This window comes from Mauremys mutica, chromosome 8, assembly GCF_020497125.1.
Source record: "Mauremys mutica isolate MM-2020 ecotype Southern chromosome 8, ASM2049712v1, whole genome shotgun sequence".
NCBI classification, from domain to species: Eukaryota; Metazoa; Chordata; order Testudines; family Geoemydidae; genus Mauremys; species Mauremys mutica.
The window spans coordinates 32079474-32100241 of record NC_059079.1 but is presented as its reverse complement, the minus strand read 5'-3'; positions in this window follow the sequence as shown (position 1 = coordinate 32100241).

The window sequence follows — 20768 nt, the reverse complement described above, 5'->3', positions numbered from 1 at the left end:
GACTTTGTTTTATATAGATGCCTATTACCCCTCACCCCATCTTGATTTTTCACACTTCCTATCTAGTCACCCTAGCCTGCCTAAATAAATGAAATTTGCCTCATACCCCAAAAGTACCCAGTAAGAAATTCTGACACAAGCCCTCCGGGAATCAGCTCCATGGTTGAGAAAACCCTGCCCCCACCCCAGTTCCGACTGTGCTTGGGGACTGAAAAGAGAATCCACCCCGGCCAATGGTGAATGAGTGGCAGGGGACAGGGCAATGAGCAATTGCTCAAGTATTTCACTTACATGATAAAGGGCGTTACATATTGATGCAAAAGTAGCTCTGAATTGATATCCTGATGCTAAAAATCACATGTGGAGACCTTTGCAGAAGGAGTACTTCCGTGGACACTAATGGGACCGGTCATGGCATTTAGCACTACAGCTGATACTGCCTACAGGGTTGGGTCCTAAAATGCAATGCAATGTAATGACCAGAGATGGAATTCTGCTAAAACACCATTCATCTGCAGGCAGGCAAAGTTAGGGGGTTTGTTTCAATCAGCATACTGGGAAAGGGTGAGCATGTCAAATTTGTGTAAGGGCTGGTACATTTTTAAGGACAGTTTGGCAAGGCTGCTCAAAGTGCAGGAGTAAAAAAGTTGACTTGAGAACATCACCAAGATCATGGAATTAGGTTCTTTCTTAAAGAAACATTTTTCAAAATCTTTTCAGGGTTTTCTTATTTTGGGTGTTAAAATGTGTTTGACTGTATTTGGTAGAGAAAAGAAGGAGAGAAGGAGAAAAGAACCTAATTCTATGATCTTGGTGATGTTCTCAAGAAAAAAGAAAAGAAAAGAAAAGAAAAGTTTTCCAAATGCTAGAAATGACACCTACCAAATTAAAAAGTGAAACAAAACCCTTTAAAAGGTAAAAAAAGAAAAGAAAAACTTTGTGCCTACTAACCCTTCACATCAGCCCTATCATCTGAGGCTAGAGATTGATAGGAGCAGAGCAAGTGCAGATGTCTCCAGGGCAGGAAAGTCTTCCATGCAGGGCCGGCTCCAGGCACCAGCTTAGCAAGCAGATGCTTGTAGCGACCACTCTGGAGAGGGCAACAAGTCCAGGTATTCGGCGGCAATTCGGCAGAGGGTCCCTCGCTCCCACTTGGAGCGAAGGACCTCCTGCTGAATTGTCGCAGATCGGGATCGCGGCATTTTTTTTTGTGTGGCTGCTTGGGGCGGCAAAACCCCTGGAGCCAGCCCTGCTTCCATGGCCCCGTCCAGGGCCACCCAGAGGATTCCGGGGGCCCGGGGTCTTCGGCGGCGGGGGGCCCCGCTTCGGCGGTAAGTCGGCGGCGGGGGGTCCTTCCGTTCCGGGACCCGCCGCCGAAGTGCCCCAAAGACCCACGGCGGGGACTCCCCTCCGCCGAATTACCGCCGAAGCGGGACCCGCCGCCGAAGTGCAGCCCCCACCGTGGGTCTTCGGGGCACTTCGGCGGCGGGTCCCGGAACGGAAGGACCCCCCCGCCGCCGAATTACCGCCGAAGACCCGGCTGCACTCCGGCGGCGGGTCCCGCTTCGGCTGTAATTCGGCAGAGGGGGGGTCCTTCTATCCCGGAGAGGAAGGACCGCCAGCGAAGACTGGGAGCGAAGAAGCTCCGGGGGCCTGGGCCCCGCGAGAGTTTTCCGGGACCCCTGGAGCGAGTGAAGGACCCCGCTCCAGGGGCCCCGAAAAACTCTCGTGGGGTCCCCTGCTGGGCCCAGGGCCTGGGGTAAATTGCCCCACTTGCCCCCCCCTCTGGGCGGCCCTGGCCCCGTCACAGCCAGCTCCACAAATGTGGATCTCTTTTTAACACAGTGTGCCACACGAGATCTACATTGCTATTGGTTTTCCTCTGTACTAACTGTGTGGTTCTTATTTTGAGGCAGGATCTTACTCTTAATCGTGGTAAACACAAAGACATTTTCTAAAATAAAGCTTTACTTGTCATCAGTGAGAAGCAATGCCTGCAGTGTCATCCCCTGGCCCTCTATTTGCCATAGGCAGAGTCGGCAGCACTGAAGTGAGTCATGCATCCTGCTCCTTGAATGAACAGCACCATTGCAGATATGGGCCCCCACTCAGGAACTATGTAAGCCTTTCTGGGTGCAGGTTGTGTACATCTGGCTGGGCTCCATGCCATTGGAGCTACAAGTCCAGGATTTGTTCCCTTACTTTTGACATACTGTATACCTTAAATAATATTAAGACTTCTACAAAGCAGGTAGTTGTCATATGAAATAACATATTTTATGTTATATATAAATATAACCTAGAGAGTATAGAATAGAGAGCTATACATTTATTTTCTATATTATATATAGAAATACAAATTAAGCAACCAAAACCACAAAATCATATTTTAATTGTTAACCCAACATTCATTTGCCTCCACTAAAATATTTCATTTTCTTTGATTAACAAATCTTTCTTAAATGAGATTCAGATTTACACAAATTTAAAACAGATATGTATTTTTGAAAGCACTGAAATGGATTTGCATTTTAGCAGATCAAAATGTCCATCCGACAATATTAATGATAAGGGCTTCCAGAAATAAATCTATAATATTTGGCTTCTGTGTTGGTTTTGTGGGGTACACAAAACTACCTCAAAAATGTAGATGAACCAAGGATCCATAGGTACCCTAAGAAGCACAACATTCATGCTGGTTTATACCAGTATATTCAGTTAGTACATATCCATGATTTATTTGCAAACAAATTAATTAATGTTTCGGCAGCTGTTTGCAGCCACTCTGTGATCTAGTTTTAACACAGATGACACTTTTTTTCCTTTTATTCCACAGGCGCAATTTCAAGTACTCTTAGATTATATTTTTACTATCAGTTCAAATGATAAAAGAGTAGTGAATCCTGAAACAGCATAGCTGACTTTATAAGATCATTCTGCTTCCACATACCCCGTTATTCCCTAATGCCATCTTTCCTGTGTTGTCTTTTAATTAAAGCTGCATAATGCCAGTTTATAAACAGATCTCTAAGTAAGATCAAAAACTGACATATTTTAAATGTTTTTCATTCTCTCGTTTGTGGTCTCTTGGGGGTGTTATTCTAAAATGTACATCTCTGTATGAAATGACTTTTTTATCACATTGTGTATAATGAAAAGAAATGTTTGAATATTGTTCTGTAACTTGACAGTGAACAAACAAATGAAAGAACAAGTGTTGGGTAGTGTTAAAGAGAAGCATAGTATACAGGAGATAGATCACTGCAGACAACATTAGTATACTTGTGATTTTACTTCTGTTGTTTAAAAAAATGGAACAGTAAAGACTACAAGACAAAATCCCCAAAGCCTCACTAGGCTAAATTTCCCTATTCTTCTTTGAACAGACTACACAGATTTTGTTGACTAATTGAGATCAATCCCAGTTGTAAATCGCCTAGCTATCCTACAGCTTTAATTAAGCTACCAGAGGGAGCTGTTTATCAATTAACACTTGTTACAAATTATTAGTAATTATATGGACTTTGTGTATATACTTCAGCCTGCAAGACCAAACTGTACTTCCTTGTAATAGAAGCAAATTCAAACACATATTATACTATTTGTACTACTAAAGAAACCAATCATCATAAAACATATAGAAATTACTTTGCAATAAAAAGATTTAAAGTAATCCATGGTATTCCGTTTGACTAAATGCAACACATTTTTAATAGATCTTGTACCTGTATAGTAGTAACTTCTACATGAAGTTAGTCAAACTTTTTTAAAACAATAATGGCTTTCCATAATGGTCTGCATGCATTTCCCTTTCTGAGTAACAAACATCTTAAGTAAGGAACATTAAGTAAAAGTTGATCATGTATTCAAACATTAAAGCTGCCTATTCCTGTGCGCAGTACATTCTGTGATAGTTTTAATTGGCTTAATTGAGATGCACAAGTCTGATTAATGTTTAATTCCTTTATATTAAAAAAAAAGAGAGTCAAGTAGTTCGACATTTCTTCAATTATGTTAGATCTTTCTAGACTTCAAAGGAATGCTACATTAGACAGCTAGATACTGGATGAACTGATTAAAGAATAAAGACTGCTCATTATAATCTAAGAGTACAAAATTGGTTTGTGTAGCCTTTGAAAGTTAAAATTAAGAGCTCTTGAGCTAAAATTTGAGCTACAGTAATTAACCCAATTTAAAGTCATTCTAGTTTACCTGGCTGACCGAGATTAGTCATTTGAAATGATCTACTAGATTCACTGGCACATCTATAATCCATTCTATGGCCAGGAAGTGCGTTTTCTCACCTACCTAGAACTTCATTTATGAGACTCATATTTAGTGCCTTCACTTGACAAAAAATAATAAAAAATTTACTTTGCGTTGAACCTTGCAAATTCACACTAACAGTTGGAAAACCCGTTTGAAATTACTGATTTTTTCCAATTAGTAAGCAAAAATAATAAATTGCAAAATAGCACAAAATGTATTTGAATTACACAAGAGTTGCTTATTTTGAATGACTGCAAATACTTCACAGTATACAAATAAATTTTATATAGTAAATTTTATATAAATAATTAAGTGTTAGAACACAAGGCCTCACTACTGCCCTCTGTATTAAATCTTTATTGGTATGTGGGAAGATTGCATTTTTTCTCTTTTGCATGAAAACCATGGGCACATGTGCATTAATGAGGTACTACTGTAATATTAAAAGAATTGTTTGTCAATGAAGCCTCTTCTTTTAACACGTCCATATTGGCAGGAATTTTAAAGTTTGTCTGGCATTGGGAATGACCACTTTAAAAACTGAATCATTTAAGAAAGTTCATGTGGCTTTCGACCAAAGTGATACTTGATAACAATGGCAAGAAAAGCAAAGGAGCTGTGCTTGAATGCAGTCAAATGGACTGAGGTCTCAAGTTGTTTGCCATCTATAATGCCATTTTGTAAAGCTCTACCTCAGGCTGATTGAGAGTGAGATAGAGAAAATAATTGAATAATAAACCTTATGTAATTAATCCAGTCATGAAAGAATCCATGTCACTAAGTTACTCCCTGACTGTATCAACTGAGCACTGTAAAACTGTCAAAGCCAGGTCCACTGTGGATGATAATGCCCACTAATGATTTCACCACAACTATGCCACGCTCAGACTTACAATGATGGTCAGTCAATCATAGCAACAGCCACACTCCAAACAACTGAACTATATGTACAGAAATACCCCCCTACTAACTCAGCAAAAGGCTTGCATAATTGAAAACATAATTAAAAACCAACATGAATGGATGTTCTTTATGTTCAAGTAGTAAGACAATAGGGTCCCGCCAGAACACAATTATACACCCACACTGGTCTGTAACAGCAAAGACAACACACTCAGAAAATGTTTGCTAAATCATGGACTAGAATAAAAAAAAATCAAAAATGTTAAGGCAGATACTCATCTAGTTGTGGTAGCTTCATTGACTTCAATGGACCGTTGACAAATGAGGATCAGCTCCATAGTTTGTAGCATCTGTCTGACACCTTTTTTCATGACAAGTTAGGGGTAGAATATTGGTCTCTTCTTATGAGTGTCTAGCTCAGTACAGGCAAGAATGTTATTGTTTCTCACACTCCATGAAACAAATTATTGCTCAAAAATTCAATCCACCAGTGAAGATTTAAAACCCTTTAAAGACTTTTTCCCTGGGTCTACCAGATAGTTTCGCTACTAAACATAAACATAAACAAATGCTGCATGAGAAACTGCTATGATCTATTCCACCATCACAGACATTTAACTGAGTTTGTAGATAAGCTTTAGTGCAGGCTAATATAACTCTGACAAAATGCACTGTTCATTACTGGAGGAACTGGCAGCCTCAACAAATGTTAACTATTGCAACAAAGGGGCTACCCAACTTGATTATTAACATAACGCTGATATCTGTGCTCGCACAAAAAGGAAATATATTTGCCAGATAAATTAGCTCAGATACATCCTTTGTATCCTTTGGAAAACACAGAACAAGTCCAGGTGAAAGGTAGAGGTATGTAGGTTTTTCTCATATAGAGCCACACAAAAGCTGAGAAAGAAAACAACAAAAGTACAACACAATTTATTCTACTGAACATTTTTCAACCACACAATTGCACAATGCTTGGGTCTTTGGCTATGTAGCCACCAATACCTCTCCCTTTACATTTCCAATGTTAATCTAACATAGCAATACTGGACACAAGCTAATTCATAGTTCCACATACTATTATTAGGGCTGAAGGTTTGTTATGGTGGTAAATATGTCACAGATACAAACAGAAAAATCATGGTATGTGACTTTTCTTTGTGTCTGGGATTTTTCCTTATGTCAATTTTTGCCGCCACATCCCAGCTCAGGGCAAGCAATCTGGTGGCACCAGGGCCAGGAAGGGGGCATGGCCCCATCAATGTTGTGATGAGAGTCAATGGGCTGAAGTGGGGAGCCAAGTCAGCCCTGCAGGACAGGAGCTGCTGCTGGGGTGGAGGGAGGGAGGTGCAGGGTGGTCTCATTCTATAACACCCCTCCAAGAACCTCCCATCCCTTGGGGGCAGGTCCCAAACTCCCCTCCCCTGCCATGCACCCCACCCATAACTTTACACACCATTGCTCCCTAAACCCATGACTTTTACTAATTGTATAGTGATTGCTCTGTGATTTTTTTGATAAACAAAAATGCCATGACAAATCTGCAGCCCTAATAATTTGATAAATGGCACCCTTGCTCTAATTTCATGGAACATTGGTATTTTTCATGATATTCAGAGTCCTTGAACTCATGAAGGCAATTCAAGATGAGGTATGATTATATGAATGTTTCTGTTACTTTCTCTGCCCTACTTAGGGATACAGAATTTTATCCCAAGCTTTTCCACATCTGTAAACAATCCTTAACTCTCCTCCCACTCTGTACTAAAGGTACATGACTTCCCGTGTGGAGCTTTCAGCTGGTAATCAGGAGCATGAACACTTCTCATCTTAAAAAGTGAGTCTTTAAGCCACCTCCACTTGTGGGTGGGAGCTCAGAAGGGTTTTCCTCTGAAAACCTCTTCTTGTATGACAATCTGTCTCTGTTCACGCAAAGTGTGGTTTCTTGTATAATAATAGAAAGTTGATAGGACATCAGTTATACGGTAATTTATTAAATAACATGATCACTATAAAATAGCAGAGTTCATATTTTTGCATAACATTTTATGCCTGCATATTTTTCTAGGTGGGCAGAATCCTGAGCATTCATATGTCCCTTGATGTTTCAACCACCATTCCAGAGGACATGCATCCATGCTGATGACAGGCTCTGCTTGATAATGATTCAAAGCGGTGCAGACTGATGCATGATCATTTTCATCCTCTGAGTCAGATGCCACCAGCAGAAGGTTGATTTTTTTAAAAAAAATTTAAAAAACTTTTTTTGGTGGTTCAGGGGCCTGTAGCCTTCTGTAAGACTTCTGAAAGCATTCTCCACACCTCAAACCTCTCAGATTTTGGAAGGCACTTCAGATTCTTATATCTTGGGTCCAGAAATTTCACATTGGTATCTTCTTTGCATCTTGTCAAATTTGCAGTGAAAGTGTTCTTAAAACGAACATGTGCTGGGTCATCATCCGAAACTGCTATAACATGAAATATATGGCAGAATGAGGGGGAAACAGAATAAGAGACATACAACTGTCCCCCAAGGAGTTCAGTCGCAAATTTAATTAACATATTTTTTTAACGAGCATCATGGAAGCATGTCCTCTGCAATGATGGCCGAACCATGAAGAGGCATATGAATCTTTAGCATATCTGGCACATAAATATCTTGCAATGCCAGCTACAACAATTCCATGCGAATGCCTGTTCTCACTTTCAGGTGACATTCTAATTAAGAAGTGGGCAGCATTATCTCCCATAAATGTAAACAAACCTGTTTCACTTAGTGATTGTCTGAACAAGAAATAGGACTGAGTGGACTTGTAGGCTCTAAAGTTTTACATTGTTTTGCTTTTGAGTTCAGTTATGTAACCAAAAAAACCCTACATTTGTAAGTTGCATTTTCATGATAAAGAGATTGAACTACAGTACTTGTCTGAGGTGAATTGAAAAATACTCTCTCCTTATTTTAGCATTTTTACAGTGCAAATATTTGTAACAACAATCATATAAAGTGAGAACTGTACACTTTGTATTCTATGTTGTAAATTGAAATCTATATATTTGAAAATGTAGAAAAACATCCAAAAATATTTAATAAATTTCAATTGGTATTCTATTGTTTAACAGTATGATTAATCACAATTGATTTTTTTTAATCGTGATTTTTTTTTTAGTTAATCGCATGAGTTAACTGCAATTAATCGACAACCCTAGTTTTAAGGGATTCATCGTGCTCCTGAAGGTGTTTTTTTGGACATAAAACTGAGTAAAAGGATGTTAAGAATCCTTCCCAGTTTCAATTACACAAGACATCTTTCTTTGCCACCTCTAAACCATGCATGTTCATGTTTGCTGTTAAAAAGTTACTATCTTTAATCCTATTTCACAGATTGGGGAAGTCTAATATATTATGTTTTAAAGAACTTGGACTCCTTTGGAATATAAATTTATCACCATGCTTCCTCGTTCTGCTATTGCCTTATGTACCAAATTACATATTGCAAGAGCAGAGGAAGACCAGCCTACAAACCTGTTCCTATCTGTTTGCTTACATACATATAGCGGGAAGCAATGGGAATGGTCACCTGGATAAATAACAGAGCAGACAACTTTGACTAGGGTGACCAGACAGCCAGTGTGAAAAATCAGGATGGGGGTGGGGAGTAATTGGAGCCTGTATAAGAAAAAGACCCAAAAATCAGGACTGTCCCTATAAAATCGGGACATCTGGTCACCCTAACTTTGACAGCAGTTTTTGTATTCACCTACCTGCAGCAGGGAGATGCTGCAGATTTTGTTTCTAATTGTGAAGTTTCCTTATCTAATTTGTGTGTTCCTAAACTATGGTACTTTTGAAGTTTCTTAGTAGGCTGGAACTGACAAAATTCTCAGTATCACATATCTCTTTCACTCATCTCAAACAGATCTTGTTAGCGTAGATTAGAACTTGTTAAAGATTAATTCTTAAAGCATCCTCAAGCTTTCTTTTCCAACAAAGAAAACATCAATTATAGGCTCACACATAAACTTTGCCCCTTTCTTGAATACTTGCTGCCCTTTATAAATCTTAGATTTCTTCCCCTTGAGTGTGTTCAAAGGAGAGATTTTATTGCCTCCAGGGGTTGTTAAACTGATTGCAATACCACGTATTTAGAGTAGTTCAGTGGGAATTAAGATGGTTCAATGCTGTCAGACCTAGAATATAGCTGTCAAATAGCATTACAAGTAAAACACCCTTGATAAGAAATAATGACCAAATGTCAATCTGTTTTTCACCAGCAGCACTATAGACTTAGCCTACCAATGAAAAATGCAAGATTTTACCCGTTATGGTAGCCATGCCTTTGTGACACAAAAGTTAAGGTTGTATCGGTGTTTCAGATTAACATATTTTAGGCAATGTAAACTGATCATAAGAATTTTATCTCAGGACAAGCCTTCATTTAAAGAATTGAAGCTCAAAAGCCTGTTTTCCCTCCCTACTTATATATCGTTTAGGTTAGTTTAATTTTATTTTTATTTACAAATCTATATAAATAAGTTGGCCATTTCCCCCAAATGGCAACCAACCATAAATTAAAATAGGCTACCTGATTTGGGTGCTGTTTCATGCTATTATGAGTTTTAAGATTTCTGTTTGGGAAACTCATTATTTCATACTGCAATATAATCCAGTTTCAATGGATATTTTTCAGATACTCAAGACTTTAAATTTTTTTAAATGGCTTCAATTTGTACAGGGTAACTACATTTCCTACAAATTTTTGTACAACTAATGTGTGTTTTCCAAATATCTTCTCATCTAAATATAAAATTAATATTCCTTTTAAAATAAATATGCTAATACTTAGCTCACAGCCAGCTGAGATCATTGGGTATAATATACCTTTTATAAATGTGCATTTATTTGATAAAAGTAGGAGCACTCATTTCAAACTGTTCCCATGTATGATGAGCTTTAAAAAATTGGTCAAATACAGTTTAAACCTCATTTATCCAAATGAGATGGAGATTAAAGTAACAAGGATAAACATGGTTTTGGACAAATTGGAGATTTTTCAATGTATTTGATGCATGTTGGGGTTACAGCCTTACCCAGAATAAGTGAGGTTTTTCAGATCAATAATGGGGGACAGGGAAGCTCTGGGGTATTGCAGCAAGTTTAAATACAGAATGTATTTACCCAAGAGTCATTCATGTCTCATGAGTAAATGGATTAATAAAAAAACACCACGAAGATTAACAAAAAAATGTGGGGCTGAAGCCTGCTCTCAACTGCACTCACAGGGGACTGCTATTGGTTGTAGGGGAAGCCACCAGCAAGTATCTGAGGCCAAATGTGGCTCAATATGTTTTAAATACTTTTAATCTTGTGACACAAGCCAACAAAAACCAAAGAAATGAAAGTGGGGCTTAAAGTTTCTCCCTAATTCTAACTGGTACATTATATTTCATCACCTCTTGAAAACAAACTGTCATCCTTAAGTTTGAATTTCTGGGCTTTGTCAGTTTGACACTGAACTTTTACATTATTTAAGCTTTTTTCTGCATTTAATTAAATCATCATGAACCAAAAAAAGCAAATAACTACATAAAGAATACTTGGGGGAAATGTTCATACAGTACTGAGGTTTGTTTTTTGAGCACGTACAGCATGCAGATGATGTAGCTGAACATTCACTCCTAATCTCAGATCTTCATAATATATAATATGAAGTTTTACAGTTATATGCACTATCACCCAAGGCAATCTTATTGTTTTCAGTGGATCTGCATGATGCAAAAGTTGGCACAGGATTTGGACCATATGTTTAAGCAGAGTAATAATCTTTAACCATATTTGTGCAAGAATTCAAACCCACATTAACACACTGATATCTCCAAATTACAATGTTGTTCTTCACTAGCTATACTGGGATATGCATTCAAGTTTTCTAGGTATTAGTTGTATACAATACTCTGGTACTAGTACAAGCAAGCACAACCAGTTAAATAATAAAGCATTACAATCACTCTGTTAGAAAAATAAATGTTCTAATGTATTTAATGAAGCAAATTCTACTCTCTGCATTAATGATTAACATTCATTATTAATGGCTATAATACTGCAAGGAATATTCCCTTTTGGATAAAATCATAAGAATTAGCTTCCACTTACACTTGTGCTTTGCTTTAACACTTTTTCAGTTCCTCTTGCGGAATGTTTACAATTTAGGCACAGATGCTGGAAGAGTAACTGTTTTTAAACTTGGTGCCACTATTTCATAACTACACTTAAGAGATGACTGGGGAATAGAATGTCCTCACTGAACAATCTGAATAATTTCACACTACTAGATAAATAAAGCAAAAATAGGGCATTTATCCAAAAATAAAACTCTACCCGCAGGCAATGCTTTCTTTCCTTCTTTCTTTTTTAAACAAAGTGGGAGATATTTACGCAGCAAATATGATTTCATAACTTTATTTCCATTATATAGCATTCAGTATGTAGCAATTATAGATAATGGTGTAGAACAGTACAAGTTTCTCACCATTGAAGTTGAAAGGCTGCCCTCTAATTGGCTTTGTGAATGGATTTGTGTGTGTGTGTCACTGCTACTTGACAACCAGTTTAATCACACCATGAGATTGGTGTTTTAAGTTTCTTGTGTTTTTATGAAGATGATGTTTTCCTGATTGAAGTTTTTATTTTGTTAATTTTTAATCAGTAAAAAAGTGAGCCAGCCATTCATCAAACTGACAGAGGCTTCATTAGTTTAATAAGAAACAAAATCCCCTTTGATGGATAAAGGGTTTAAACTTTATTTAAAAATGTGGCTTTGCTGCCCTCTACCTGTCAATTTTCAGACTACTTAGACAGCAGATAAAGAATTGAAAGTGCTCACTGAGTCACTGGACTTCCATCAAACATTAAAAAGAATGCTGAAGGAGGCAAGATTTAGCTGCAGATTACATGGTTTGTCTTCATGTGGAGCTCCAATAAAATTATATTCATTCTATTCCCACTTAAGCTTGGGGTCTCCTTGTCCAGCATACACAGACTGACTTCAACGAGCTATAATGCGCAGTGTGACTGTTCACATCTAGTCAGAGGTAGGGTGTCCCAATTTTATAGGGACAGTCCTGATATTTGGGGCTTTTTCTTATATAGGCGCCTATTACCCCCACACTCTGTCCTGATTTTTCATAGTTACTATCTGTCACCCTAGTCAGAGGAAACAGTCCATCTGCTTGCGTTCATGTGGTAGTCATTGCCCTGGACAGTAACTTCAGTTGGTTAAGCCAACGAGCCAACAATATGACTTCCTTCAGGGAAAAGCTATTTCCTGTCCAATATCTATTTAGCTTTGTGCTTGCTGTATGCTGGGAGGACAGGATAGATTTCTTTAGGCATGTTGCCCTTTTTATTGTAGATCATAGTGTTTTTGTTTGTTTGTTAAAAGATGAACTGCAGATAATAATAAAAAAAAAGAATTAGGCCCAAGCCCCTTCCTGTTTCTTTTTGATATGATAAAGAAGGCCTGAAAGTCTCTAACGTCCACCTACCAATAAGATATGGTGGTTTTCTTTATTTTTCCATTAGAAATTCAAGTCTAGTCTATGCCTGGAGATAGAGTAACCAGACAGCAAGTGTGAATAATCGGGACGGGGGTGGGAGATAATAGACACCTATATATAAAAAAGCCCCAAATATCAGTATTGTCTCTATAAAATAGGGACATCTGGTCATCCTACCTGAAGAACTGGTATGATCATTATGTTATTACATGTAACCTGAACAAGACAAACCTTTTTAATTAGATGGGAACTGAGTTTTACTCTGCCTCATTAAAACTATGGTTTGTTGGCTGGTTTTTTATAATGCATATTTAATTAAAAAGCATAGGAGAAAAGATGTCTTTGACTCTTCAGCAGCGCATCTACACCATCGCTTCAAACAAAAGCTCTGGAAGATTCTAATATACAACTCCTAGATCCCCAATGAGTCCATCAAAATCAGAGAAGCCCAAACAACATTCATAGTATTACTAAGGTTAAAAACAAGAAGAAACAAATCTTTTGTTAAGCAAACCCATTAAACAAGCAAAAATGTCAAACTCATTTTCTCTCTTCTGCAAGTTACCGTTCAGTTGCCCATGGCCATCAGATAAGAGGACCTTGCTTGTTGGTCCTGTTCAAAATGTCAACCATAAATTCACCATGGAAACATTTCCTTTTCAACCAATCCACGACAGTACAGAGGCCCATGTTTCTGCTGAAGTGTGCCCAAGCTGCTAAGGTACAATGGCCAGTTGAGGTTGAGGAACCTGCAAACAGTGTGTTATTGTCTCAATAATTCACAGATGGTTCAGTGCATGAGCCCTTGTGGAATCTCAAGGCCAGAAAAGAATACTTTGTAAAACTGAATTTCAATATATTGAGAGAGGAATGTTTCAGATCATAAAAGCTCCAAGGATACAACTGGGTTAAATTACAGTGAAAAAAGTGCACAGAAATGGCAAGTTAAAAACCACAGTCGGTTTTGTTTAGAAATTGCAGACCACATAAGCTCTTGTGGGAGGGTGTGAACCATGGTTTACTACATAAACCCTCTCTAGCATTTCAGGCATTCCACTTTTTGGAGGACATAATCCTTGGGATTCCAGAATAGAAAATGGATATTTTATCCCAAGCTGCCAGTGCCAAGTCAGCCAGGTATGCCACAGAAGTTTTCAGATTTATGGTGACTGAATAGCACATCTATGAGTGGAGTGGGCTCGTCGCATACTGAAGTGGCCCCCAAAAATACACCCTTCCCCAAAATGTGTCTACCTATCTGGAACTCCGGTTTCGGGAAAAGTTTGCAGACATCAGCACCCAGGACTGGGTCAAAATTCACAGGGCAATCAGTAGAATGCTGTGTTAGCATCCGCATGGATTACTGGCTCCCCTGGCTTCTAATACAACCTGTTATGCATGCACACACACCCACACACACTCTAATATAGACTTTTGCAAATAACTCCTTAGCCACTATTCCCATCCAGGCAGATTTCTGGATTGCATTCAAACTCTTGGCTGTGTTTCCGGCAAGTGATTTCATCACCCATTGACTACATTTAGCTTCAGTGAACTACATTTGTAAAAGGACTACATTCCACCCTGACCCCCACCCCAGTACAGTTCACTGTTTACAAGCTCGTACAAAGCAGAATAGTAACAGAGAAGTTAACATAAGGGTCATATTTTTAACACCCCAGTATATGGTAGCAAGAATGTGTGAGGTTTCTATTAAAATTCCATGTAATGCTGGTGGTGGGTCAGCAGCGGGACACTAAGCCCCTGGCATGTAATTCACCATTAATGGATACGTGCTGTTACACACAGCTGGTAATAACTTTTGCATTGGTTCATAAACTGGAAATCCCTCCCATTATTAAATTAACAACAAACAAGGAGCCAAAAACTTGCCAGGCTCCATGGCAACTTCTGCCTCTTCCGTTTCTAACTGCATCAGAAAGCTCCTCCGAGTAGGGACCCATGATGTGCTGCAGCTGCTCCAGCAGCAAAGCTTCCTCAGGGACTGGTTTCAGTAGTAGAGTCATTTCAGTAGCCTCATCAAGCACCTGCTGGCTCCCTCTACTCCTATACTGGATTTGTGGATGAGAAGGTTAGGCCCCCGGCTGGCCAGGCTGTCATGAAGTGCTGGTGGCTCAGTGCTTGGGACAGTACCCAGTACTCGGTCCAACTTCTCATAAAAAGTGCAGTGTGACAGCAAGTTCCCAGAGGTGTGGTTCTTTTCCCTGGCTTTCCAGTAGTCGGTCTTGAGCCACTTAATCCTCTCTCTGCACCAGGCAGCAGCCTGGTGAATCCCCAATGCTACCAGCTTCTTTTCTATTTCCTGGTACGCATGGTCATTCCTAGACTTCTTGCTAAAATCAAATTTCTTGCTCGCCTCATCCCACAGATTCACCAAAATCTGGCTGTGCTCCCCTAACAAGGAAGTGGCACACTTGGCAAAGGACTACTTTTTGTTGGTGGCCATAGCTAATGCAAGACATGGTTCACTCTGTTTGTAGCTCAGCAGTCAGTCAGGGTTCCTTCTGCTTCCTTGGGGTTGATTGTCCTCTTTATCCCAAGAGTAACAAAAGAATACTGGCCCATGGGATTGTGGGATAGTGTTGGTGGACTCTCAGGGCCCAAGTATGGGGGCCCAGGGCCCAATCAGGCCCCCTTTGCAAAACGATGATGTTTGATCCCAAGCCCCCACAGGACCCAGCTCAATCCCTCTCCCTCCTGCAGGGCCTGGGCCCAAGTCAGAGAGAATTGTGTGTAGATGGAAGAGGGGAGTGAGCCTGAGTCTGAGCCCAGGCTTACATTGCAGTGAATACTAGTGGTGCACGTAAGCCAGTACGGTCAGGTACGCCGTACCATTAAGACGCTGTACCGGAAAGACACATTTTCAAGAATGAATTGTAGAGCCCTGCATGTATAGAAATGTATACCCATGGATGTGGATATCTGTGGATAGAAATCGGTATCCGTTGAACCACAGGGCTCTCCCAGGAACCACAGCAGCGAAAGGAACAGAACTTGGGGCCACTGCTCCCAGGAGCCAGAATCCTGCACCGGCAGCTCCTCTGGCACGGCTGTACCAACCCCAGCCCTGTCCTCTGGCGGGGCTGTACCAACCCCAGCCCTGTCCTCTGGCGGGGCTGTACAGACCCCAGCCAGGAGACACAGCTGCATGGAAGGGCTGGGGGTGGGGGAGGGGCAGTACAGCCATGCCAGAGGAGCTGCCGGCGCATGGTGCCTGCAAGTTCTGCTCCTTTCACCACTGTGGTTCCTGGGAGAGCCCTGTGATTCAGGGGATACCAATTTCTATCCGCAGATATCCACATCCATAGGTATAAGTTTGTATCCGCACAGGGCTCTAGTCACGGAACATTTATTGGAAGGGGTTGGGAGGGGGGGCGACAGTACCGTACTGATAAGAGTTAAAAATCTACTTGCACCATTGGTGTATACATACCCTATGACTTCATTAGAGGGGAAATCAGAGGCTACGGATGGTAGATTGACCACAGTGGAAAAAAATAGAAAAAAAACCAAAACAGAACATAATGGAAAAATAAAGGAAAAAACAAAGCAAACCAATCTTAACTGAGTATAATATCATCAAACTCAAAGTATTAACCTCTGGTTAAAAGTAATGCTTTACTTGAGAGACAGGAAGAATGATTAGAAAGCCAGGTGTGTTCCCAGAACGTATGCATTCTGGGCACTCCAGCAGAGAAGGAAAATCTGGACCCCACAGCATTTATGGAAAAGCTGCTGCCCAAATTGCTTAACTTGAAAACATGTGGAAAAAAGCAACTGAATACCTGTGAGGAAGCAGAATGAAAGCAATAACTTGGAGGTACCATTATAGCACTTTTCATGCACTTAAGACATGTAAAGAGCCCTGGATGCAGCAGAAAAAGGAGGAAAATAAATCCTATGAAAGGGAAGGAATCCAGCCTTCACCAATTCTACTTGTGCTACCTGGGCAAGAAGAAAGAATCCTAGAGAAATGAAGTGACCTTTTCATGGCACAGGTAGTGGAATTAAGTGTATGATACTCAGTACCCAAATAAACACTAGGCACAATTTTAAATCTGGAAAACACACACACACACACACACACACACCTTGACATTTTCTACAATATCTTTAATCAATGTTTTATATTGAAATAGTTTTCAAAGTCATTGTTGAATTTTGTTTACTGTAAACCACATTTTCTTATTAAAAACCAGGTTCTTGGTAAATGAAAAAAAATTAAACATTTTAAAATTACTTCAAGTTTGGTTTACAAACTCTGGTAAAAATATTACAGAAATTTTTACAAAACAGATGAAAATTGGTGCATTTAAAACAATGCAAAATAGAAACAGTTTAATGTTATTGGCAAAATCGTTTTGTTTTTTTTTTGGTTTTTTTTTTTGCATTTTTCAGCCAGGTCTAATATTCTGGGATCAAATAGCCATGGATGTGGTGCTAAAAAGAATCTCTAGAGAGCATGATGGAATAAATAATTAATATTTCTTTAGGAAAATGACTAAAGTACAAATGCAAGATGCAATTAAAATCAATTATTTAAATTAAGGTTTAAATCATGATTAAAATCCATGTTTTAAATCATTTTGATTTAAATCAATCTGCCCTGGAAGAAAGAAACAGAAAAACAAGAGATTACAGAAGGAAAGTAACCAGATATAAAGGAGTATTTGTGGAATATTAAACTACCATCATTGTTTGGGGTGGAGGCATGTATAATATCTCAGTTGCCTTTTTGGCATCAGATAGTCTAAATGAGATGTTGATCTGGGGTGGGGAAGCAACCAAGATACTTATTATTGTCTTTTTAAAGTCTTGGCTGATTGCAGTCATCATTTGTGCTTACCAAATCCCAGTGAATTTCAGACATTTTATATAAAAGAATGGTAGGCAAATAATTTCATGACAAGATGCTGCAGTTAGGTAATTTATTATTTAAGCACCACTACTGTGCTTGGTGCTGTGCAAGAAACACAAACTCATGGACCCTGCCTGAAAGAACTTTCCAATGTAAAAAATATAGCCTCAGTCAGTGAAAATAAACTTATCAGAATCTAATCAATCAGTTCTCAGTGATTGATAACTATTAAAACATTGATTTACAACTAAATATAGCCTTTACACAAATGCTATGCTTCTTTTTGGAAACCAGGAGAATACACTGTATTTATATACGTGTATTTAAACAATTATATAGCTTAACTTACATTTATTGAGAGTCTCAATTTTTATATTTTGTATTAAGTTCAGAAATAGTGAATCATGCTTTACTAGTTGATGATTAATTTACTTGTGATTAGTGTCAAGCTCAATTTGGATAGAAATTCAAATTCCATTAAAAATGAACAAAAACAGCATTTTATGTATGTATTTATTTTATAAATAAAGCTACCTTAAATGTGCTGGAAACAGAAAAAAAGTTTAACATAGTTTATCAAAACATGTTTTGCATTTAAAACTGATTAATTAAACAAAGGAAGTATTATCTGCAGCTAATAAATTAAATTGATTATCTCTGGTCACAATGTCCTTCAAGATTTTAGAACTAGTAGAGCTCATCCTTTCATGACTAGTTTTAATTCATCGTTTGGTGGAGCAAAAACAAGCTTTCCAGTTTTTCCATCTCTCAAATGGTTTCTTAACTTTGAATGAACTAGTAATTGAACTGAACTAGTTGAATAAACTGAAGTGAAAAAAATATTCTCTTTGTACCTGCAGAAGAGGCTGCTGCTGTCTAAAGCTGATTCAGCATCAATACACTCTGGTCCTAGGTGCTTAGCCACTGTTTTTAACTAATTCAGTGGTTTGACTTTCTTTAAAGCTTGCTAGCAAATATATACCATTTAATATTTTTGTGTTTAGTTTAAATGATTTTAATAGATTATGTTTAGGCTTTAACATGGGTTGTCAATTTCAAATTTACTTGTAAATAGATTTTTTTAAAAATAAACCTGTATTAAATTTAAATTTAAAAAATCCGAAGTTTAAAAATCTGATTTTTTTAAATTATTGATTTTTATCCACCGTGCTTTCTTCTTTCCTTACACAAGTGCATGAAGGTTACTATTTTTCTAGTAGAAAGAGTAGAACAGTTGTTTTCTGCTTTGCACAAGAGCACACAGTGAACAAAACTAAAAAAAGCTTAAAAATAGGTAACTTGTGGTACTATGATAGTAACTGTATGATATCAGTTACTGTAGGATAGTAACTATGTAGCTCTTGCTTTTCTTTCAGAACATGCTGAATTCTATGACTCACTATATCCTTTTTCTTAATAAATATTATACATTGTTTCAGTTTGCTGCAGTACAATATTTATTTTACTAGGGATGGATTTTATGCACTTTCCAAATTAAATGTGAGCAATATAATGTTCTGTTTAAAATAATAACACAGGTTGCAGGGGACATGGATTCCTTTTCTAACTTTTATACAGGATTTTCTCTCCTCCCCCACCTCAACACTCTTTGTGAAAGAGGACAGACTGATGGTTATGAACATAGCCATCTTTAATATGGGAGACTGAAATACAAGGCAAAGATGCCTATTTGGATTTCCTTTTCTTTGTTCTCTGGAGCCTGGATTTAACTGTGCCTGTTTGTTCTGACAGCCAGGCCGCCCAGTGACTTTAAGGAAGAGTTGGATCTGTCTCATACATAGTAGTGTATAAAATGTAAAAGTTAATAACTAATTTTTAAAAATATGTAGCCTAGTAAAATGAAATGACATGAAGTAGTAAACAATTTTAAGGCGGAATCTGATAATGCCTTGATAATTGTGGATTAGCCTTCTTACAGTATGTGTGTAAATGAATTCCTAAAGTATCGGTCATTCTATTCTTACTTTTTGTAGACTTTTTGTGGTGAAAGTTGCTAGGCACCTTATCGGTATTTTAAACACACAGGGTGAAATCCCAGCCCCACAGAAATCCATAGGCATTTTGCCATTGACTTCATTGCAGCCAGGATTTCACTCATGCCATTCTTCTTGTACAAATGTTTTGCTCTTCATTTAACTAAAAATATATTACAACATTTTTCTGGCAAATATTAAATCCCTAGAACTGAACATTTTTAATTGTTTTTAAATTGCCATCTGCAATAAAATTAAGCTAACATCTAACGTGACTCCCAAAACTCCAAGAAATGAATCTGCACTAACTCTGCATAGTTGAGCCAAGTGCAGTTACAGGTTAGTAACATAAGAGTACCCCCTTGATTTTTTTTTAAAAGGCAAATACATAAACACTATATTTTTAACATTTAAGAATATATCGCACTCTTTACATGTTGTTTCATCCTAAAGTTTACAGTAGATGTGTAACATTTATGAAAAGCTGAATGTTTGTCTCTAGATATGTCCATTTGTCTCCACGAACCTTTTAAAATATACTTTAATTAAAGTACACAAGACACTTAAGACACATTATACAGCTATGAAAGTCACACCACCACTCCTCCCATTCCCCCCCCCCCCATGAGCATTAATACAGTTAGAGATTACAATGATTGCACAGTCTTTGGGGCAGGATCCTTGCTTTTCTATCTGCACTCTGAAGCATTTGGCATGCTTTTGGGTGTTGTGAAATAAACACCTATATAATCATATTTCCATGAAACAAATCCAAAAATAATAAAATAAAAGCTAGTTTTTCAAATTGGGCTCTTTACCACATTCCATAAGGAGCTACATGGTGATATTTCACATTAGTACTTTGAAAACAGCTCAGTTAGTTTGAACAGCCAATTTTGTATTTTTGAATCAAATTCAATAAAAAGAAATTCCTATAGGTAGAAATTTCAGAGATACTCTCTTTGAATGTACTAATGCCATATCTAAATGCAGATACTGAGTTTATTAACCATTCTACAGTTTGAACAGTGTATGCAGGCTTAAATGGTGTTTAGATTTAGTGCATTCCTTTTCACTTAGAGTTACATTATGTCACACTTTAGGCATGCTTTTATTTAGATGTATTCAATCGCTAGTGGGAGTTTATACCTTGCACACTGGACAAT